The sequence below is a fragment of the Protopterus annectens genome, chromosome 11.part0 (assembly GCF_019279795.1).
Source record: "Protopterus annectens isolate FY-2018-M chromosome 11.part0, PAN1.0, whole genome shotgun sequence".
NCBI lineage: Eukaryota > Metazoa > Chordata > Ceratodontiformes > Protopteridae > Protopterus > Protopterus annectens.
Window position 1 is genome coordinate 398,940,066 of NC_056745.1, and position 25,000 is coordinate 398,965,065.

Consider the following 25,000-nt stretch of genomic DNA (forward strand, 5'->3'; position numbering starts at 1 on the left):
TGTCGATCATATGTTGCCAGGCAGTAGATCCTCCTGGGATGACACCAGTAAGTGAGCCAAGTGTTACAGACAATCATTTTCTGTTTGTATTGAGCCATCATTCTGGGTGACGGCAGACTGCTGCTTCAGGCTAGGGAAAGACCTGCATGGACACATTCAGCAAGCTGAATCATGTATGTCTTCCTATAGGCCAGGGAGGTACATCTGACATAGTTCACACCGTCATGGACCAGGTCGGAGTGATACCTGTACCTGTTGTGGGGTCAGAGTGCATGTGTGATACAGCAGATTATGGCACCTGACAAACAAGTGACCGTGACTTCCCCTTATCCTGCCTGGTGAGAGGCACATCTGTGTCTGTCCCAGTAGAGTCTTCTATGAGTAATATGTTGGGTGTACGGTAAGGCCTTAGTGTTTGCAAGACCCTGGTGTGTGGACTATGCATGATCAGTGGTGTGTAGGTTTTTAGAGTTCTCATGTGTTTTTGTCTCTGAGGTGTCCTTTGAGTTTTTGTTATGTTGCGGACCTCCACTTACATGAGTGTGTGTTGTGTATTTGCAGGTGATGTTTACTGATTCCATACACTGCATGGCACCTATGTTACTGCACAATTTGTTCTGGTGTGCACATTCTCCATTTGTCTGGCCAGTGGTTCCCCTTCCCCTTATGTGTGTCTCTTTGTCCTTCTATAGTCCAGTCACAGGCTTTGCCCACAGTGGCTGCTGTTATGTATTTGTAATTCTGGTGTGAGCGGGGTAAATGCCAGAACATCACACACAAGGTTATGGACTTCACACTTCTGAGGTACCTATTTAGCAGGTTGTTCATCACTGCACCACTACATTTGCTGTGGGACTCAAGATGGTTTGTGTTACTATATGTTATTATGAGGCTACATATGTTGGCCTAGCTGTCAAACCGTCACAGACCAATATCTGGACAGGCCCATATATGACAGCCAGACAAAGGCCCACACATGGGGACAGGGTGTTAATACTGTTCTGCCAAACACAGATAGTTGGGAGACCAGTTTGGTATTTGCTTGCTTTCTCTTATGGTTATGACATCTGCTTCTCCACTGTCTGCCGCTGATGTTTTGACATGACCCTTTCTTGTTTTGCAAATGGTTGGCAAGTGATTGCAATGTTAGGAAAGCAGAACAGATATACAAGGCATATGTGTGCTCCTTGTGTGACAACCTGTCATTCCAGGGGTATGGCTGTTGGCCAGTGACATGTTGTCAGTGTTGCCACAGTAAGGTGGCAGCCTTTTATAACCTGGTAGTACACTGACCTTCAGGTACCCGTTGTCCTACTAGGCACTATACCTCCCAACTTTTTAGAGGCAGACATCTGGACAAAGGCCTAAATATAGGAACCATTGTTAACTATTGGCCTTACAAACCTAGAATGGTGATACAATAACAGGTTTTGCATTAGCATGCATTTTCCTAAAGGGTATGAAGTCTGAAACTACAATCTGTCATTATTTTCTGACTTTATTCTTTTGTGATATGCCAATGATTTGCCAGAAAAAACACAATTTAATGATAAACAGACCATAAATATGATGCAAACCTCTGGACATTCTGCAAAAAGTCTGTACAGTTGAGAGGTATGCTAGGCACTGTGTAGGTTACTTTGAGCTGTGTACTGTCCATGTGTGTGGACCCGTCCAGCTTTCCTGCAGTAACAGATACTGACATCTGCACAGTGTGTACAACTCCTACCGTAGGTGTAGTTGACATGCAAAATAGTTGGCACTGCAGTTTTTGGAACATGGACCCTGTCAACCACAGTACTGTACCTAGGCCACTAAGACACAACAGCCAGGAGTAAGTGCTGGCCACATACTGACAGTATTAACCACACATATACATAGCTCATTGACCCCTGCATATTTTGGATATGCAACAAGTTTTCAAGTTGATTATGACAGCCCTGTGAATGTGTGCTATTCTGCTAATACCCTACAAACTTTAATGTTACTGCATTTCTATGGGAACATGGGTGTGGGGTGGAGGGGCACACCTTTCAGCTGTACACATTTGTACAGACTGTGCTCATGTTGGCTTTACATTTTGGTTCAATTTAGCATAGTACTGTACCTGTCTTGGAGAATGCAGACATATCACTAAAGACCACAGGTTAGATTGTAATGGCAGACATTTGGGTTTCAGACTTCTTACTCTTCAGAGCCTTAATGCAACTGCAAGACCTGCTGTGATATCACTGTGCAAGTCTGTATGGGAATATTTCATTATTGTCCCCATCTGTGGGCCTTTGACAGACAATTTCTTTATGGTTTTCTATGGCTGACTTGCTGGGTGAGGCTGAGGGGTGAGTATGGGACCCCAACATTGACATCCATGCATGTGACCTATGACCCCCCAAGTTAGTTAGCCCCCCCACATATACTGCAGTGAGATTTGTCACCTAGGGTCTACTGCATACTATGGGGAAGCAAATATTGTGAGGACATTTCCTGTTGTCCCACATAGCTGTCGTTTTTCTGCTGCTATCCCAGTAGACCACCTCATTCCCTTGCATGCATGCAGCAATACCATAGCTATGCTACCAGAACATACTACTCCATTTATTGTTAAAAAGATTGACTTGCCTTGTGCCTGTAGCAGTTGTGAGGACAGTTCTTGAGGGCTGGCTTTGTCGGAATAACGCAGTACACAGCCTATACATGGATAAGGTACAGGTAGTGTGATGTGTGTGGCATTCATTTTACTGTGTGTGCAAGTCAGAGAGAGAGATGTCAGTCCCTGGGTGCCTGAAGTGTCAGTGTGTGTGCTATGTGTTGCCTATTTGCCAAGGCCTGGGCATACTGGGCACACCTCCGTCTGCCTACAGGAGCAGTTTAGGGGGTTTATCCTCCAAGACCCCTGTGCCTGTGGGACCTTGGCAATGGTGGGGGGCTGTGTGGCCCTCCCCTGTGATGTTCTTGCTGCAGCTGTTTCTGCAGGATCAAATTGTGTAGCACGGCACATACTATGAACATGCATGCACATGTGGCTGGAGAGTACTGCAGGGCTCCAACAGATATGTTGAGGCAGCGGAACCGTGACTTGAGAATCCTAAACACACTCTACAATGTTCCTGGTTTGTGCGTGTGCCTTATTATGACTTCAGTGTGTGTGTGTGTGTGTGTGTGTGTGTGTGTGTGTGTGTGTGTGTGTGTGTGTGTGTGTGTGTGTGTGTGTGTGAGTGTGTGTGTGTCTGTGTGCATTTCTGATGGGTGTCATCATCCATGGCTCCAGTGCATAGCCAGCATCCCCCACCAGATGGCCATACATGATGTCCTCCCTGGCAAATACCAGGTACAGCTGTAAGGTATGCCAGATGTGGGAGTCATGATAACTACCAGGGCTGCCAACACACACATTCATGACAATGCCCTAGACATTGCACATGACCTGACAGTTGATGGAGTGATAGCCCTTGTGGTTGACACAGACTCTACCCTCTTCACTGGGTGGTGCCTTGATGTGGATGTGCATTCAGTTTATGGCACCCACTATCTCTGGGTCGTCTGCTACATGGTAGAAGAGATGTATATTGCTGGTCCTCTCCTCAGGGGTGCTGGGGAAACATATGTGCCCTTTTAAGATGAGTTTACTGTGCCTCTGTCTAGCAGGGACACAGAAGAGATCCCAGGGGTGAATTTGCGATTTCCCATCCACGCGTCCAGATTTTGCTTGAAGAGGGTCAGCGAGGGGCTATGTCTAACATGAATTAGGATTCTATTCCAGAGTGAGAGGAGCCTCTGGGAAATGAATCTGTCCCTCCAGCATGTCCTATTTATTTTTGTGCTGAGGTTTAGGTCTCTGGAGCGTGTAGCTCTAAGGGACTTGGATTTTATGAGGAGGAGCATGTCCATTAATTCTGGGTTAGACATGGCTTTGTACATCAGGCATAGATCGCCTCTGAGTAGGCGGTAAGCAACTGAGTAGAGCTGGAGTTTCTTTAGTCGAGCTGCATAGGACATCTGTTTGTAGCCCATGATCCTCTTGGTGAGGCACTTTTGGGGTCTCTCCAGTTGCTGCAGGTGTTGGGTAAGGTACATCCCAAAAGGGGCATTGTATTCAATTATGGGCCTGATGAGTGATGAGTAGAGGGGCACAATGACCTCTTGATCTAGATGTGAACCCTTTCGTGATAAGGTAGGCTATATAAAAAGTCTTTCTAACCACTTTGGCAATGTAATTATCAAAGGAGAGATTACTATCTACGTTGGTCCCCAAATCTCAAATTACTTCTTCCGTACTTAATGGATTACCACCTATGTGGTAATTTGTGGGCACCTTGTTTTTCCCAAAGGGGATGACTATGCACTTTTTAGCATTTAGCTTGAGGCCGTGGCTCTGGCACCAAGCATCCGTCTCTGTGAGACCCTTTTGGAGGATGCTTGTGTCAGCTGGAGATTCGATTATGGCCCCCAGTTTGCAGTCATCTGCGAACTTTGTCAGCCATAATCCCCCCGTGTTAGCCTGAACCTCAGAGAAGTATATACCGAACAAGAGAGGTCCCAGAACTGAGCCCTGTGGGATGCCACTTGTAACTGGTTTGGATTCGGACATGGCACCTGTGATTCTGACAATGTGGGTTCTATCTCTGAGCCAGTTTGCAACCCATCTTGTGATATAGGGGTTGATATTTAAGCTGGTAAGCTTATTTATGATGCCTGAGTGAGGTATTGTGTCGAAGGCTTTTGTGAGGTCCAGGTAGGCTGTGTGGACTACCTTGCCCTCATCTATGGCTTTGGTAACTGTTTCAAAGAAATCAACTAGGTTTAAGAGGCAAGATCTGCCCTTAACAAAGCCGAATTGGGTAGGGTCCAGTGTCTTGAGGCTCCCAATGTCTTTGTTTATGAGTTCCATGATAATATGCTCCATAGCTTTACAGACCAGACTAGTCAGGCTTATGGGGCAATAGTTTCCGGGGTCTGTTGTGGCACCACCTTTGTGGAGTGGGACCACTGTAGCTGTACGCCATTCTTTGGGTACATATCCTGTAGTAAGGCTAAGTTTGAACAGTGACTTAATGTGAGGGTTCAGTTCTTCTTGGAGCTCATGTAAGACACAGCCTGGGACACTGTCCAGTCCCATAGATGCTGTGTTTTTTGCTTTGGAGAGGGCAGCTTTCATCTGTGCATCTGTGATCTCAAGGAGATTACTTTCAGTTGGGATAGGCATTTGCTCCTTTGGGGGGGAAGGGGGGGAGAAGTTTGAGCTGAATCTGTTTGCCAGGATGTTGGCTATGTCTGTAGGTTGAACCGTTATGCAACAATTCAGAGCATATCTGGGAGTTTCCGCCCATGTTCCTGATATAACTAAAGAAGGCCTTGTGATTATCTTTAGTGTCTAGGGAAATTTTTCTTTCAAAACTGACCTTTGATGATTTTATGAGGGATCGAAGTTTCTTGCTAATACTGATCAGAGATGCCTTCCCTTTTTGGGATTTTGCTCTGTCATGTAGTAGCTTCCTCCTTCTGTTGTATAGCTTATTTATGGCCGGAGTCCACCAGACCAGTCTCCTGTTTTTGGAGGAGTGAGTCTTGGTTTTATTTGGGATAGCACGATCCATGCATTCCTGCAGGTGCTCATAGAATGCATTTGTAGAGGATTCTGCAGATTGGGCTGTATTATCCTCTGGCCCAGGGGTTTTGAAGGATTCCACCTCAGTCTTGAGAAGTGCAAAGTTGGCTTTTGAAAAATTCTTTACAGTGATTTCCTTGGCTGGGGTGGGGGTGGGATATCGATGTTCAGGGAAATTTGTTTATGGTCTGATCTTACCAATGAGGGGTTTACCTCTGGTGTGGAACATAGAGTCCCTATGTTGGTGATGACCAGGTCCAATATGTTGTTCCCTCTTGTGGGAGTGGTGACCAGTTGTTCCATTGCATTAGAGTTTATAAATTCAAGGAACTGTTGGGCGAGGGTGTTTGAGCTTGAGTAGTTTTCCCAGTCAATGTCTGGGTAGTTGAAGTCACCCAATAACATAGTGTTTGGAGAGACCTTCATATTCTCCAGTGTTCTCAGGAATGCCAAGTGGGGTTCCTGTAACAGGGAGGGTGTTCTGTAGCAGGGTACAAACTGAAAGGCAGTTTTGCCCACTGTTAGTTGCACATGGATGGTTTCCGATGCTTCGTGCAGTGCCACTAACCTGGAGGTGTAGGTATCTATGATGAATATAGATACTCCCCCTCCTTTTGTACTTCGGTCCGAGTTTTGGGGCTGAAATGCATGGTATGAGTTATAACCTGGTAGTGCTGGGGTGCTCTCAGGAGCCTTGAACCAGGTTTCTGTTACTGCACAGACATCAATTTTCTCCATACTGAGGAGAGCCTCGAGTGCATGCATCTTGAAGTTTAGACTTCTAGCATTGAGTAGCATTACCTTTAGTTTTTTTATCCTTGGGATGTCTATGGAAGTGGGTTTGTCCTTTGAGCCTTGCCTAAAAAAGGCACTATGGGGGTGGCAAGAGCCTTGGCCAGTATACGAAAGTCTAAGGGTGACAGGTGCAAGCAGTCCCTAGTGAAGCAACGTGGCTTGTCGAGCATGTCATCCCAGCCTGACAGACACTGGATCCCCTTTGAATGACACCAATACTTTAGCCAATTGTTGAAACTGACCATTTTGTCTTTATACTGTGGCATCATTCTTGGTGACGGCAAGATGTTACTCAAGCTCAGGGTCATACCAGCCTGGGCTACATGGTCAGAGAGCTCCTCTATGTCTCTTTTCATGTAGTCCAGGGAGATACGACTCAGGTCATTCACACCAGCATGGACAATGACAGAGTCATACTTTTACTTGCTTTGAAATGACCTGAGTGCTTGCGTTATGTGGCGGATCCTGGCACCAGACAGGCAGCTTACAGTGACCTTCTCCTTGTATACTGGTGTTCTGCAGATGTTGCCTGTGTGATTGGCTGACTGATACATTCCACTTGCCAGCTATATTATTTGTACATGAGTGCCTTTATTCTGCTATTTTCTTTTTTTTTTCTTCCCATTTCTGCCCCTTCTAAGCCCTGTGGCTCACTGTGCAAACCCACTGCTCAAATGTAAACACTTCTGCTATTTCCTTTTGGTTTTATTTCTTTTTTTTATTCATTCTGTTTAAGCCTCATGGCATGCCATGCAAACTGTTTTAGCAAGTGTAAACATTGCTGAGCAGAAAAGGCCCTCCCTTGGACATGAACAAGCTCCTCATTTCTTGAAAGAGCTAAGCACAGCTAAGCAGCCTCAGACATCCCCCCTTTCTTAGCTGTGCTTAGCTGAGTGCAGTTAGGAGCTGCAGAGCTCCAATGTGCTTACACCAAGCATGACACTCCCCCTTTTCATGTCAGCTGCTTCTCCTGCTTACACCACCACATTATAGCTCCTACACAGTTAGGTGTACGCGGATATGGTCTCCCATTTTGCTATTCAATAAATTTAGCTCATTTGCATACCCCACTGCCTTAGACCATAGTTACCCCCCTACTCCAGAGCCTATGTCCTTAGCTACCACTGTTACCTGCAATTGTTTTGGTTCTGCATGCTTCCCACTATAATGGCAAAATTTATCTTTCACATAAAATTGCCTTTTTACATTTTTTTTTAATTTTCTGAATGATCTCGTTTGCTTGCCACTGCGGTCCACTTAAACATCTGAACTCAGCCAAAAAAAATTAACTTTGATTTTTATAATTTTGAAACAGTTTTGCATGACAATGGCCATATTTGGCCATTAACATGCCTAATACTCATAATACATGCTTTACTTTGAGATGTCATGCCCCCGTTTTGATTTTTGCAGAAATGTACACAGTAACCGAATACATTTCTGCAGTGGACACAGCTCTAACACAGATACGGTCTGCTTGCTGAATTGCTAATTCACCTAATTTGCATAGTTGTAACCAGCAAATGAGGTGATTAGCATTATTCCATGGTGCCAGTGTCAGAGTAGTGCTGGGAGGCTCTTGCACGCCCGCAGCATTGTTTACTGGATCGCTCAGCAGACATATCTCATGCTATAGCTGCTACACTATTCAGACACGGAGAATCGCTCTGTGTAAGCTTTATTGAATCCCAGCCAAGGTTTTGTTTTGTGCATGGATTACTACCATGATACGACAGCCAAATTAATTCACAGGCAATTTATCAGTATAATGTGAAATTTATAATGGAGATAAGTTCACTGGAAGCTAAAAGAAGGCAAACACAATCTCAGAACTCTTTGCTGGTAAGATATGATGCTGTCTTTCATTTCTTAGAATGGTAATGGTCCACTAGATGTCAAAATGTGAGAATGTACTCAAATACATTAAGGCAAACATTATCCTACAACAGGAGACACATTTGACCAATCAAGAACATACAGAGTAACCTTTAAAAAGATGTTTCTAGTGCTGTAAATGGTATGATAAGAGGGGTCATTACCCTTCTAACCAAGCAGGCTTAACTATACATTGAGAGGATCAGGTTAGACCAACAGTAGAGATTTTTCCTAATTAAAGGAATCTGGAAAGGTATAAAAGTAGCTATAGCAAATATTTATGCCCCCCCCCCTAATATGCAGACTAGATTGAAGAGCAGCATTATATCAGATGCAGTTAAATTTAGCCAGGGCATCACTCTTATTGCAGGAGACTAGAACACAGTGATAAATAATGTGGATGTTACAGGGGATCTCCAACTGCTGTGTTTAACAGCAGAAGGATTTTTTTTTAAATCCCTAATGAAATGCTGTGGCTTGAAAGATGTAGTAGAGTCCCCAGGGAAACAGAAGTAATACATATATGTCTGCAAGAAAGAGAAGAAGATCCAGGCTAGATAGATTACATATAATGAAAGAACATGAGTATCTTGTTAAAAGGATGCTAACTCTAACTTTATATTCAGACCATGCTCAACTTGAGGCAGAAATTAGGGAACTGTGATCAAGTGTGGGTGCAACACATTGGAGGCTAGGCACCAAGTGGTAAGAAAGAAACACAAAATATACTATCTGCAGCAAGTCTGTACAGACCTGATGGAAATGGGATACTCTGAATAGAGCACACTGGATATGTGGCAGATAATATAAAACATGAGATCTGGACTAAGGTCCAGGAATCTGATTACACTAAATGAACAGGGAAACAGTAATATTTTTAATAATTTAGAAACTGTCCAGAAATTTCAGAGTAAGGAAGAGTGTTTAAACTGTAATAAATAATCAGAGTTAGATAATTTAGAAGAGGTATTGAAAGAGCAGATAAAAGAAAAGAATTGGGAGGCATAGGAGGATCTTAAAAATGTGGGACTGTGAAAACATATATAAATTTCAAAAGTATTTGGCAACTAGGCTCAAACAATGAAAAAATTAGGGGTACTAAGCAAGGGAAAATAATTACTGATTGGTTTGAGATACAAGAAATTTTGCAATAATATTATAATTCTCTATATGCTGCATCACCTCAAAGCAGTGATAGGTTAGAATTGGGACATTTTGTAAATGACCCGAACTTGCCAAAACTAACAGCATGAAAAAGATTAAATCAGTGCAATATCAATTCTTGATGTAGAGACACAAATAGCAAAGTGTTAGGCAACTCAGTAGGTATACATGGGCTTCCAATAGAAAGTTGTAAGTAATTAATGGAAGACAAACTGCTCTTGTGGCATAGACTGTTTAATCTCATTCTACAACAAAAAATAGCTAATTCATGATGTAGTGCTGTTATTTCAGTAATTTTGAAAGATGGTAAAGATCCTAATCTTCTCGAGTCCTACAGACCAATTACAGTTTTAAACCATGATTATAAAATATTTATTGCCATTTCAGCAGATAGATTAGAGGAGATCTTACCAAAGTTAATTGATAAGGATCAGTGTGGATTTGCAAATGAAAGGCAAACAAGTGACAATATTCTGAGAACTCTTAACCCATAGTCAGGCTAAATTTGATAGAAAGCAATTGGTGTTGATGTCATTAGATGCAGTAAAAACATTTGACAGAGTGCAATGTAATTATTTATGGGGAGTTTTCCAAGAAAACATCCCCTTAGATTTCATTTTACTACTTCAGAAAATATATAAGGAGTAAAAGGCATGCATAAAGGTAAATGTCAGATTATCCCAGGAGATTCACACTGACAGAGGCAAAAGTTAGAGATGCCAACTCACTTCCCTACTGTTCATTATTTACATAGAACCTTTGGCTCAGAAATCCAGAAGGTCTTGGATCAAGGAATGGCTCTGGCATGAAAAAACAAAAAACAGCTCTTTCCACTGATTATACTATATTATACTCAGCAAATCCAAATGAGGATATATCTAAAGTGTTTCAAATCCTAAAAAAAATTGCAAGCATATCGGAATATAAAATAAATGAAAATAAACCTAAAACACTTTCTATAAATCATCAGCTTTCGTGGTCTCTTATGCAAGAATTCCCTTAAATGTGAGGTCATTCTAAGATGAAATATTTAGGGATATATATATAGCTAACAAGAGACCTTGATAAGCAGCCCAGAAGGACCTAGGAAGAAGCAAAAGGGAATTAATGCTTTCACTGAGAAAATGAACAACATTATCAAGTGATATTGATATAAGGATTCAGACAATAAAAATGTTTGTGATTCTCTTGTTATTTGTAGGGCAGGCTTTCAACATAGATCCAGAAAAAATACTGGAATGTTCTCAGAAAAGTAGTCTGAAGATACATATGGGGGGAAAAATCAAGAGTAGGTTACTTAACTTTACCATTTGAAGAAGGAGACTTAGCAGTTTCCAGAAAATTTTAGGACAGTACAACTGAAAGCAATTTACTATCTACAAAATCCACATTATGAAGCAAACTGGAAAGAGATGATGAGATGACAGGCAAGGCATCCAGAATTAGTAAGAAAAAAAAATATGGACCCAATACAGAAGAAAAGGATATTCTCAAAATGTATTAGGTAAAATACTAAATACATTAGCAGTGTTCCCTAAAAAGAAGACATACATTCAGCAGGGGGGGGGGGGTGAGCTGGAATCCATAGGTTTTGACAAGCATCAGGTTTCAGCTATTAGGGTTGTCTTTGAAAAATGTTGATTGGGTAACAGGAATATTATACTTTTGAAACCAGCTTAAAAGGGAACAAAAGAGGTTAAAGGTGGAGGATGTTTGAACTGAATTTCAATTAAAAGGGATTGAATTGATCATGTAAAAAGGGCTCTATCAAATACTAAAAGACTATTTGGCAGACATGGGAAGGAAAGAGGCAATCCACCCAGAAATTATCAAGATATTAGTAGAATCAAGATCAATGGAAGCTGATAACAAAAGAATCACTATACAAATGTATAAGGCTCTAATAAAGGATATGTATTCGGAGAGGGCTAAGGACTTAGAAGAATGGTAAGAGGGTTTGAGGAGGAGATCGCTAAGTAAAACCAGAGGGAGATTTATATGGCACCAAAATTTCAACCAAGTTGTGGAAATTTAAAACTTTTGGATGGAAATGCCTGTATAAATACTTTTATACACCAGAAAAACTGAGCAAAATGTATGATTATGTACATAATCAATGCTGAAGATGAACTATGGGCCGGCTAGGTACTTCAAGCCATATTTTTTGGGCTCGCCTCACACAAAGATTTCAGACAAGCTTTACAGGAGTTGAAACAGAAACTTGCTAAAATAGGTTGGCAGATGGCTAAGACTAGTTATCTACTAAACTGCAGAAAACAAAATGCATTATTTCCAAGGGAAACTAGACTACTGGTGGCACTAATTTATTATAGGAAAAAAGTCAGCAACAAGTGTTTGGAAAATGACCGTGACCCCAGGAACTGATAACATAATTGGATTAATAGAAGAATAGAGGAACACAGAAAACAATATACTGAAGGGGAGACCCAGTAATGCACATGTACAAAACTGAGACACTAATGAGATAACAGAATGTGGCAGTTTGAACTGTTGGTTTAGTGACCTATTGTACTTGTACAATAAGAAATCTTGTACAAAACCTTATATTTGTGTTAACATCTTTTCTTGTATAAATTGTCATTGTCATGTAATTACCATTTTGAATGTTGTAATTGCAATTGGAGTAATCTGGTCTCCTCTTATTGTATAAATTGTTATTCTTATTTAAGTTCTTTTTTGAATGTTTGTAATTGGAATTGGAGGTTTTCTCCTCAGGTCTCCACTGAAAACAGGCCATTTGGCTCAGCTGGAACAACCCAGTTAACAAATGACAATAAATAACTAAATAAATAAATACTGCAGGAGCTTAGTATTACTAAAATTGTGTATAGAACATATCATACTACATTACTAGCATTACTGGCAAACTGTGTTATAATTTTCATTTCCTTAGCTGTTGTGAATCCTGGTAATGGGTTGGGCCAGTTGTTGGATTAATATTTTCTAGTAGTCAGGACCTTGAATTGTATTTTGGAATCTGGGCAACTGCCAGGAGAAGTTTATATATCATGCAAGTGGACTCGCACATTCTTGTAATCAATTTTGCTCTATGAAAAAGAAAAAAAAAACATTAAAAATAGCAATGCTTTCAAAGAATTCTTCCAGAATTCCTAATGTATTCCTTCAGTGGGATCTTCAGATCTGCTGAATACTCTAATGATTTTTTTCCCTTTTAGTGCAGATTTTTTTTTACAGCAGGACACCACCATAATGGTTTTCTTTTAAATTCCCCATTATATTTGGATCTGCATAAAGCTGCCTATGCTATACATTTATGTGGGTATAAAACTCCTTGGTGAATCAATCTGCTGAGGTGATGTTGTTATAACTGAAATTTGAGACTCCATGATAGAATCCGAGGAGATTGTTCTGCTTGGCATCTTTGAATTCTGCTATATTGGTTTCAGGGGGTTAGATAGTTTGAGAGAAAAGGTTACTAGCTTTTTGTCTGACTTGATGGGGGTGGTTACTAGGGGAGATGTGCATGATAACATTACATTTGTTAAGTACTGGGTCAAGAATATTTTGTCCTTTAGTTAGGGTAACAACTATCTGGTCCAGTGCATTTTTACTTATTGGGTATATCCTATTTTGGTGGTGTAGGTACTCCAGTCAATTTACTGGAAGTTAATCTCCCCACAGAATGATGGAGTTCTTATTTATGAGGAATTCATACGTGACATTTAGGAAACTGACATTGACTTCTGAGGCCATGGAAATGGTCCTCTAATAGGTGATAAACAGAGCTGATTTCATTTAGTGTGACTTGGAGATTAATAAGATCATTTTTTTGGGTCTCTAAGAATAGTACAGTTTTGTACCTACCATAAATGTAGATGTTCGAGGATCTCCATTGCTGCAGTCCTGACAAATGGGTACTCCGCTGCCCACCATTGGCCCGAATACCAAAGGGCTAGAACCGGTGTCGGTCACGGGCGCCTGAGACTGACGTAAGCACTTGTCAGTACAAATGCGCATGACCGACGCCATAACCTCAGTCTTTCTTGCCTCAGACGTCAGAATGCAAAAAAGAAAACACCACCCAAAAAACCCCAATCTAAAACGAAAAAGGGGGAAGGAGGGAGGGAAAATAGGACTGCAGCAATGGAGATCCTCGAACATCTACATTTATGGTAGGTACAAAACTGTACTATGTTCGTCGTCTCCCATTGCTGCAGTCCTGACAAATGGGTAGAATCCCAGAGCAACGGAAAAAAGGGGGGCTGGCCAACTAAATAGCAGGAGGAGCTGCAGACATGCCCTGTAAGACTGCAGTGGCAAACCCAGCCCTAGACCTAGAATAAAGAGGCAAATGCTTTCTAAAGGTATGTACAGAACTCCAAGTAGCTGCCTCTAGAATGTCTTTAGTAGCTACCCCTCTCAAAAAAGCAGTAGAGGTGGCCGTAGCCCTAGTAGAATGAGGCCTGATCCCAACTGGAACCTCCTTACCATGATGAAAGTAACAAAAAGCAATACAATGGCCGATCCACTTGGAAATAGTTTGTTTCGAGACAGCTTTCCCACTTGAAGCCACAGCAAACGAAACAAATAACTGTTGAGATCTCCGGAACTCATTGGTTCTGAACAAATAATACCGTAACTGCCTATGCACATCCAAAGAATGCAAAACTCTTTCCCCTTCATTTTGGGGGTTAGCATAAAAAGTAGGCAAATGTATAGACTGGTTCAATGCCACATTAGAAACTACCTTAGGCAGAAAAGTAGGATTAGTACGCAAGGAAACTCTGTCCTGGTGAAAAATCAGAAAAGGTTCCACTGCCATGAGAGCCTGTAATTCAGATACCCTTCTAGCAGAAGTAACAGCCAATAAAAAAAGCAGTCTTCCAGGACAACAACTTCAATTCAGCCGTAGCTGCAGGTTCAAAAGGAGGCAGAGTCAGCTTTTCCAAAACAAAATTAAGATCCCAGGCAGGAGTAGGAGCCCTTTGTGGGGGTCTTATATTCTTTGCCCCTCTAAGAAACTGTTTAAGCAAAGGATGTGAAAATAAAGGAGGATCACCATCATAGTGAGCAGAAATAGCTGCAGCATGCACTTTTATAGAAGAGAAGGACAAACCCTTGTTCAGTAACATAGTCAAATATTGCAAAGTACAACTCAAATTAGGCAACGTGACATCAAGGCCTTTAGCTGAACTCCAAAGAAAAAATCTCTTCCATTTATCAGCATAAACTTTTCGAGTACTAGGACGCCTGGCTTCCAAAAGGACATCCAAAACTTGTTGAGGGAGCTGAAGGCCCTCATCCTCTAAAACTGAATGCTAGGCTGTCAGGTGTAGGGATTGCACCCTGACATTGAGAAAATGATTGTTTTCTTGAGACAATAAGTGAGGAATCCGTGGTAATGGCCAAGGTGTCCCATGAATTAGGCTCCTCAGCAGAGGGTACCAATGTTGACGAGGCCAATCCGGCGCTATAAGGATCATGCAAGGTTTGTCCCTCCTGACTTTCAACAGGACCTTTGGAAGAAGAGGCAGAGGAGGAAAGGCATACACGTGAAGGTTGCTCCAACTGAAGGATAGTGCATCTATTTTCCAGGCTTTTGGATGAAACAGCCTTGTGCAAAACAGAGGTAGTTGGGAATTCAGAGGAGAAGCGAACAGATCTATGTCTGGAGTTCCCCAAGCCATGGTCAACTGACGAAATACCTGAGGGTCCAACTTCCATTCGTGAGGATCCACCATCTGTCTGCTCAGAACATCTGCTAACGAATTTTGTGCTCCTGACAGAAACTGTGCTCGAAGAGTGATGTGCAGATCCAAAGCAGTTTCCCATAACAGCATTGCTTGTCTGCAAAGAGGGTAAGAATGAGTTCCCCCCTGCTTGTTGATGTACCACATGACAGTTGTGTTGTCTGTGCGAATCAACACCAGTCCCGGTCGAAGTAGATCCTTGAATGCTTACAATGCAAATTGAACTGCCAGCATCTCCTTCATGTTGATATGCAAGTGTAGCAGCTCCGGGGGCCAAAGGTCTTGAATCCATTTTCCTTTGAAATGAGCTCCCCAGGCTGACTCCGAGGCGTCTGTCGTTAATATCTGACTTGCCTCCGGTTGGGTCACAGAGAGTCCCTTGTTTAGGTGACATTCCTGAGCCCACCACACAAATTCTTTCTGAATGCAAGGTAGAATCCGAATGACAGTATCCAAATCGTGGCTGTGTTGAGTCCAAACGCTTTTGAGATACCACTGTAGCTTCCTCATATGCAGTTTGGCATTGGGAAGTACTAGAATGCAAGATGCCATGAACCCCAAGGCTTGAAGGACTGTCCTTGCAGTCAGCCTGGACATTACGGATAGCTGTTGGAAGTATAGGTGAAGATTTCTTTGTTTGTCCGGGGTAAGAGATGCCATCTGAGTAGCTGTATTCAGTCTCACACCCAGAAAACACATCTCCTGTGAGGGTACTAGACTGGACTTTATTTCGTTCACAGAATACCCTAGGCATCTGAAAACTGTCATCACATACTGCAGATGTCGAAGAAGTTTGTGCTTGCCCTGAGCCAGTATCAAACAATCATCCAGATAAGGATAAATTTGAATTCCCCTTAGCCGGAGAAAAGCTATTACTGGAGCCAGGACTTTGTGAATACCCTGGGCAGTAGATAAGCCAAAGGGCAATGCAGAGAACTGATAATGCAAATTCCCAGTCCGAAACCTCAGGAATTTCCTGCAACTGGGCCTGATAGGAATGTGAAGATAGGCCTCCTTGAGATCCAAAGTCACCATCCAGTGATCTCTGCCTAGCATAGGCAACAGCTGCTGCAGTGTCAACATCTTGAATTTCGGAATTTCCAGAAAGGTGTTTAGAATGGATAAATCCAGAATGGGCCTCCAAGTATTTCCCTTCTTTGGCACTAAGAAAAGACGGAATAAAACCCTGTGCCTCTGTCCACAGAAGGAACTGCCTGTATTGCTCCCAACCGAGCAGAGAAAAAATCTGTGCCTGCTTCCAGCCTTTGCTGATGAGGCACATCCGGCATACCTTTGAAAGGAGGGAATGTGTGAAAATAAAACTTGTAGCCTCGAGTTATAATGTCCAATACCCATTTGTCCTGGGTAACCAAATGCCAATTCCTTTGAAAAGTCCCAGTTTTCCTCCTAGAGGAGCTGCCAGCAAAGCAGAGTCCGGCAGCTGAAGACACAGGTCATTGGGACTGCTTCCGAAAGGACTGACCCCTGCCCACCCCAGCAGAAGGGGTAAAAGAATTCAAAGGCCTAGAAGTAACAGGGCCCTGAGAGGAAGCCCTACCTCTACCACCTCGACCTGCCCCTAGAATGAAAATCCGAAGAGGGAAAAGACCATCCCCTAGCAGGCCAATTCCTACTGAACTTAGGGGGCTGAACCTGTAAGAAGTCCTTTACCGTCTGCATAGACTTAGCTTTTTCCTCCATTTTTTTCAAAACTGATTCCACTGGAGGGCCAAAAAGAACATCAGATTGCAAAGGAGCATCCATAATGCGAGCCTTAACATGCTCTGACAAGGACTGATCTCTAAGCCAGGCATGTCTGCGAACAACAGAACTAGTAGCAGCCACCCTGGAAGGAGCTTGTAAAGCATCAAAACCACACTGCAAAGAATGCTTACCAACCTGGTCTGAAGCATGCACTAAATCCTGAAGCTCCTTACAGTCAACACCTTCAGACAAAGCATCCACTTTACATTTCAATTGACTTAGCAAATAATTCTGATACCTGAGCATATGAAATTGACAATTTAAAGCTCTCATAGCCAAAGTAGAAGAGGTATACAGTTTTTACCCCACCTATCCAGGGCCCTAGCATCCTTGTCCAGAGGAACCGGATTCTTAACCACAGAAGCCTTAACACCTTTGGGGCCTTGAGAAATAGTTTCTGGATCAGCCCTAGGACTCTTATACAAGTACTTGTGAGCTTCCGGAACCCTGTAGTATCTATCTGGTTTAACTGGGGCAGGGGCAGAGAATCTGGGTTAAGGGCAGCCTCAGAAAATACATCCTGAACAACATCCAGTACAGGGGAATAGCCAAAGGCCTGTGCTGAGGTAAACACAAGAATTCTCTCAGCCTTTTACGAGAATCAGAATAATCCTGGCCATCCCACTGGAAATGTTCCCTCATGGAATGCAAAGTTTCAGAGAAAGAAAAATCTTCTGGAGGGGACGCAGAGGGAGTAGCGTCCTCAGCCTCCGAATCAGAATAGGGAGGGAAATCCTGAAGCTCTTCCACAGAGGAATCTGACTCATTGGAAGACTGAACCAGACCCTCCAACTCTGTGTCTATCCTGGGCCTCTTCACAGGGGGGGGGCATGGAACCCCTAATTAAAGTAATCAAATCTTCAGCCATCTTTAACATGTGCTTCCTAGGAGCTGGACCCTGGGGATTAGCACCAGCAGGGATAGACTTAGATTTAGAACGGCCTTTGCCTTGAGAAGGAGGAGGTCTAACTACCCTATGAGGGGAGGAAGCCACTGACAACAAAGAAGCACCCTCAGCCTGGCCTAACACAGGAGAAGCCACTGCCTGCAGTAACAAAGGCTCCCCTAGACACACTGGTAAACTGTCAGAAGGAGCCACTGAAGCAGTCAGTGGTTCCACAGAACCGACGTCCAGAGTGGACGCCTCATCCTGTTTGGACCGCAAAGACTTATCTTTGCGCTTCTTAGAAGAACCAGTCGTCGGAGAATCCGACGGCATGTTATAATTACGTTTACCAAACACCAGCCTAGCACAGTCCAACCGGCGTTTAATAGTACGCTTGTTAAAAGTAGCACAAAAGCGACACCCAACAACGTCGTGCTCAGGCCCTAAACAAGGAATGCAGAGTGAATGGTAATCCCTATGAGGAATCTGTTTCCCACAAGAAATACAGTTATTAACTTTTTCTGACATCCGGCAATACTGAGGCAAGAAAAAGACAAAAAATGTTCCCAACAGGGTACTTAGCCAACTTGGTATCCGGTCTGAAACTCGAAAACCGACAGTTCCAGAACGCCGAACGGCACTTGCAAAAACTGCTTCTGCTGAGGACCATGCGGCAAGAAAGACTGAGGTTATGGCGTCGGTCATGCGCATTTGTACTGACAAGTGCTTACGTCAGTCTCAGGCACCTGTGACCGACGCCAGTTCTAGCCCTTTGGTATTCGGGCCGATGGTGGGCAGCGGAGTACCCATTTGTCAGGACTGCAGCAATGGGAGACGACGAACATCTATCTAGAAGCAAGATGATCTCTGAAAGTTAGATATGCCACCAGCCTGAAGGTGCGAGTGGCACTAATCACAGGTATGGAGTGAGTGCTTTCTGGGCTTTTATAACAGGTTTCAGTGATTATACACATATGAAAGCCTTCCAAATGCCAGAGTGCATCAGTGTCAGCTTGTTGTTTAGATTTCTGGTAGTAAGCAAAGCCATCTGAATTTGATCCTGCTTGATACCAATACATTTGCTATGCTGAAATGTTCAATAACCAAACTTTGCCTAAAATGGCATTATGTGGGAGGCAAATGTTTTCATCAGCATGTGAAAGCCTTTGAATGAGAAGTGCAAACATTCTTTTGTAAAGCAAGTAGGACTGTCAAGCTTCTCCTTCCATGCTGGCACATAGTGGATCCTCCTAAAGTGATGCAACTTTTTTAGCCAATAGTTGAAGACAGTTAACTTTTCTTTGTACCTAAGCATCCCATCAGGATTTTTCACCCAAGTCATTCATCTACACGTGCATGACTGCTGTGTCGTAGTTATATTTATCTGGTACAAGGGTCCTAAGGGCCCTTAAGATGTTGGAAACCTTGGCACCTCAAAGACTATTTACTGGCACTCTCTTATTGTCTAGCCTAATGACTGAGGATTCTGTTCCTCTCACTATGGAGTCACCAATGACTAAAACAGAATCTAAATAGGATAGAAATGTCATGCCTCTAGCAGCCTACACATATCCTTGCATTACATAGCATATTCGGAAAAATCAACTGAGAAAACAGATGTAAATATTTTGCAAGCAACAGATGCTACTAATACTTTATACCCAGCAAAGGCATCAATAAGCTATATTCTTTACAGTGACAATTTTAATTATATTCATAGGCTTTCGATAAATATAATATAACGAGCACAAGACCAAGGATTGGTGCCAAAGCCATGGTCAAACTAAATGCTAAAAAATGCATCATCATTCCCTTTGGTATAAACAATGTCCCTGCTGATTATAAAATAAACAGTAATACCCTAAGTACCAATTCTGTAGTGAGAGACCAGAGAATACAAGTTGATTGTGATCTCAACCACCGTGTGTCTACTGTGGGTAGGAAGGCATTCTACATCACTCACCTGATTAGTAAAGGCATCACCTCAAGAGAAGTTATTATTCCCTTGTACTCGTCCCTCCTCAGGTCTATTATTGAATATAATGTTCCCTTTGGTGTGTACCATACCAAACACCTGCAGCAACTGAAGAGATCCCAGAGCTTACTAAGAAAATTCAGGATCTCTAGCACATGTCATATACAGACAAACTGAAGTCACTGTCACTGTACTCAGTAGCATATAGACTACTTAGAGGTGGCTTATCCCTGGCTTACAAGGCTATCTCTGACCCAAATCTAATGAAAATGCAGTACATCCATAAGTCTCACCCATTCCAGGGACCTCAATCTAGCATGTGACATAAATAAGACCTGCTGGAGAGAGAGATATATACCTCTCAGAGATTGCCACTCTTCTGGAATATGCTTCCAATCCATGTTCAGCAGAGCACCTACATCACCCTGTTTAAGCACAACCTTGAGGACTGGGTGGGAAGCCATACATTTCTGCCAGAGATTGCCCCTGCTTCTCTCCTGGACATGGGTCGTCTTTGCTAAAAAAAATCTTGGGCATAGACGATATCTCTCATCTACTATTATACTGGGATTTAACTGCTAAGCTTGTAAAGACCCTCCGGTCAATAGCCTAGTTAATGTTCTATGAACCTATAAACAAGCCTATAATTGTATTTTTTGGTAAACTTCCATAAACAAATCGTTACGTCTTGGAAACTATACAATCTATACATACACTGTTAGATCACTTCTGTTAGCCAGACATAAGCTTTCACGAGACAGTAAGAAATACTTCTCTGAGTGCATGTTTACTGAAATATTTACAGTAATATGAAAACATAGGTTTAATTATATAAGTACTTATATAAACAACATTGAATATCTCTCATGATGTGCAACTTACAAATATCAATGGCAGTTTTCCTTAACAGCATCTAAGGTTTCACCTGATGTTGTACAACAGTTTTCAAGTCACTTGGCTTTTGAAGTATTAAGCATGTATAGAAATAATGTTTACTTCATAATTACTAAAACTAGCTACATCTAAAGAATAGTGTGATGAAAACAAACACTGACAATTCATTTTCCAGTCTCTCACCATGTCATTTCACACCATACCCCTCAATAGCATGTAGATCTGTCAGTTAGGAAAATATGAGCATAAATATGAATATATTTATAATAAACTGCAAAGATTCATACCTTAATTGCAGGACATCCTAGATTAACAATCTTGGCTCCAGTTTGTTGACAACTTTTTGTCCTAATATGCCAGTTATTAGCTGGTAAGCCATTTAGTTTAAGAAGCCAAACACATAAAAGGTCTGGACACTATAAAGAGCTATAGGTGTTAACTGGAAGTATACAAAAAAAAAGCACTGCGGGCTTGAATGAGTTAAGGGATGGACTACGCAGTAATGTATGTATGCCTATTTGAATAAATGTAACAACGGTCTCAGTTGTACAATGTAGTGCCACTAGGGAAGCTACGATCTAGTTTTAAGATGCTAGATGCACAGTTTTCCCCATTATGTATTTAGGTGCAGCTTGCTGTACCTGCACATAGCAGAGTCTACTGGTTGGATTTAGGTGAGCTTGGTTATATTTGGTACAGTTACAACTGAAAGTAACAGTATCTGTGAAGTGCATTTTGCAGACCCTCTGCATTAAGCACAGCTCTGTGCAATATAAATTAAACAAAAGAAAATTAAAGAACCAGTGAAAAATAGGTAAAGCTCTAACCAATGGTGTTTATCTTCCCAGAAATGCAACAATCATCCCTACTAGGATTATCCACTACAAGCACTAGATGATTCACATACCCAGCAAAAACTGTCTCTTTGCTGGAAGTTTGAAAAGTGACTTAAAACACAGCAAATAAGTGCAATACAGATTAATCCACTTAATGGCACATAAACCACCTGAAAAGTACTGAAAATGTGAAACCCATTTAGTTATTAGCTGTAACTATACATTTAGAGAGAATACTGTAAAAAGCAGAAAAATGACAAAAACCCAATCAAACTAATTTAAATAGCTAAGCAATTTTAAGTGCAGTAGAATAAATCTACTTTCCTGTCTACTAGATACAAAATGGGAGTCAAAACACCACTCTATTTTTTAGCTCAGCTTCTAAGAGTCTGGGAATAGCATAGTGACTGTCAAAATCTTAAATTGTTCGCTAACATTTATCTACCAAAGAAAAAAAAGCATATTTTACAGTAGACAAAAATCATATTTAGTCAGTTGCGGTTAGATTTTTCTACCACTTCATACCTTGTTGATTTGACTCTAGTACTGACTACAGTGCTGTGTTGTATCATTTTCAAACATGAAATCAGAGAATTTGAAAAAGTCTGCCTGTTTGCTACAGTTATTCTCAGATAATATTATACCACCCCAGGGTACTGTATGCACATGACCAGAATAATACATCCATTTGACCTGAACTTTTCTCCCTAAACACTGGAGATACACAGTTATTGCATTTTTACATCAGTATGCGAGTCAGTGTGTTTAGCTGGATAGCATAAAGTCATGGAAATCAGGACAAAAAGTTGGGAAGGATATACACAGTGATAACTGAAATATATTGCATGCAACTACTCCAAAAAAAGAGTTATTACAGTATATTTTTTACATTTGCAACGAGTGCAGAGAAGGTGTAATAAATGAAGTACAGTAATTATTCTGCAAAACAAGCAAAAAGACAAGCTTGGTACACATTGACAAAAAAGATGTGCAACGACTTTTTTTGTACACATTTCAGAAGTGTTGTGTTCTCACAATGCATGACATCACAACCACCAGAAAATACTTTCAGAAATCTTTAGCAGCTTTCAAAGCTGTGATACAATTCACATTGCCACACAAAGAAATTGCATCAAAGTGAAGTCTTACAGCTTTTAAAACTGCTGGATCATCACCATGTCTGTCTGACAGTAATACTCATCTTAAAGCTTTCAAAAATACTTTGTGCTCCTAGTTTTTTTTTCTAGTTTATAACTGGTAGTATGATAGGACAGCTACAGCTCCACATATTACACAGATACAAAGAAGTATACCTGGGCTTTCACAATCATAACCAAGTAGTTTTATGTTCTTAAAATGAATGTCAAATTTACTTTAGGCTTCATTTCACTCTGCCCTCATGATGAATTTCTGAACATCCATTTTTCAATCCCATAACAAGATGACTATGACAGGAGAGGCCCGATCATAATCTTTGAGGCCGCATATGCAGCCTTTGCAATCACATGCACTTTCTACAAGTGTCTTTAAATAATGCATTTTTATCCATAATTTCAGCACAAGTAACTTATAAATATAATCTTATAATCTTATAAATTAATTCTACATAATTCTCTTAAGATCTACAGTTGCCATATTTGCCTTCCTGCAAGTACATATCCATACATTTATTTCACTGTATAACTTTTTAGGTCATCATCACTATTTGTCAGTCATTTTCCTTAACTGTGGTGTCGAGTCAAGCCTGATATAGACTGGTTTCTCCTAATTCATTTCCACATTATTAACAAAGGTTAAAAAGATAAAGGAAAAATAGAACAAGAGTGTTTTGAGTAAGCTATTTCCATAATTCTGTGAAATAATTTTTACTGTCATTTAAGATAAGAATATGTCATTATCAACATGTACTTTATCACCAAGATAAAGTTAGTTTACATATGCAAGCAGCATTCTCATTAAGGTAGAGGACATTGGGGATAGGGGCATCCCTACCAGTAAATGCTCACTGAAGCATTTTTACACTACATGAGTAAAAGGTGAATGCATCTAAAATATAATTTATGACCCATTTCCAGTACTTTTTCCTTAACCTTTTTACAGGTCTGACTTCCTCTAATGTTTGTGTTGATGATAATGTTCTTCCTCCTCCTCTTAGCATTCAGATCTGATTATTATATATGGTTACTTTCCTTGATAGTCTGTCAACTTGATAACAGAAATGAGCATGCTATCCATACAGTTGTTATACTGTCTTAAAACATGAATTCAATGACTTCAGACAGTTTTGTCCCTCATCCAGTCTAAAGCAAGTCTAGAGTTTTACAGTGATTGTATGCTGCATATTACAATTATGCTATGGAATGAAAGCTGCTGCCATATAATCTCAGTCAACCAATGAGATACTTAAAAATGGCTAATCTACTCAAGAAATACATCTGCTATTATCTTCTTTCTTGTTTATCAATTTATACACTTCTCTGCCTCCGAAACATAAGTAATGTTAGGAGCTGGAAGCAGAAATTAATTGGAAATTATCTTATGAAAGTGTGGAAATACATGCAGTGGTTGTGGAAGCAAATGTTCTTGCACTAAGTAACAATCATTTCCCCATGTATTAACCAAGATGGAGTTCAATACATTTCATATCTATGTGCAGAGTGAGACAGTGACTCCTTTATAGGATCTCTAGTTAAGATCCTAGGGTATATGACAGGAAAGCTTTCTTTTTTTTTTCAGCTTGCAAAAATTATTTTAATGGAATAATTATAGCAGTGTTTGAACTTTTTCAGAGTTGAAGATGGTCCAAAGGACAACAAAGCAATATTGTCTCCATTTCTCCACAGACATATGCCAAATAAAGGTTATTTATTGATGCATGTAAGTGGTACTGTACGCTGACAACACATACTAACAACCTGTAATACAGCACATGTCCATGATACTACATGTACTGATGGATACCAGAGATTACATGATATTAAATATGTACACATCCATGCACACCATGTGCAAGGTCTGTGCATGCTATCCTAGTCAGTACTACATTTTCATGCCTCCATGAACAGAGTTTTGGCACAACTTTTGCATAATACTACATATGTAAATAATACCACACGTAGACTAAATATTATTAATTATTACGAGTCTGGGCATGATTGCATGAATGCACATATAATATATGCATGATGTTATGCAGTTGCCTGATACCATGTGTCAAGTTTGTACATTACACCATGTGCATAATGTACTACATTTGCAAGATGATGTGTGAGCAATACTCTGTAGTCAGTTTGTACGAGCTACATTTGCATATGATATTACATATATGTATGACACCTTGTGTATGCATGCTGTCGTGCACACACACAAACACACACACACACACACTTAGGTGGACAGTTCCACTCAATAGATACTATCTTCTTTATGTTATGCAAGGCAAGTTGGTTTACAGTGTTGGTAGGATGAAACTGT

General features: G+C 41.1%; 1 long non-coding RNA gene across 1 annotated transcript in view; it reads left to right on the forward strand.

The window, feature by feature from the left end:
* Window positions 1–25,000, forward strand: part of LOC122815415 — a 132,263-nt gene that overhangs the window by 98,425 nt on the left and 8,838 nt on the right. The window lies entirely within an intron of this gene.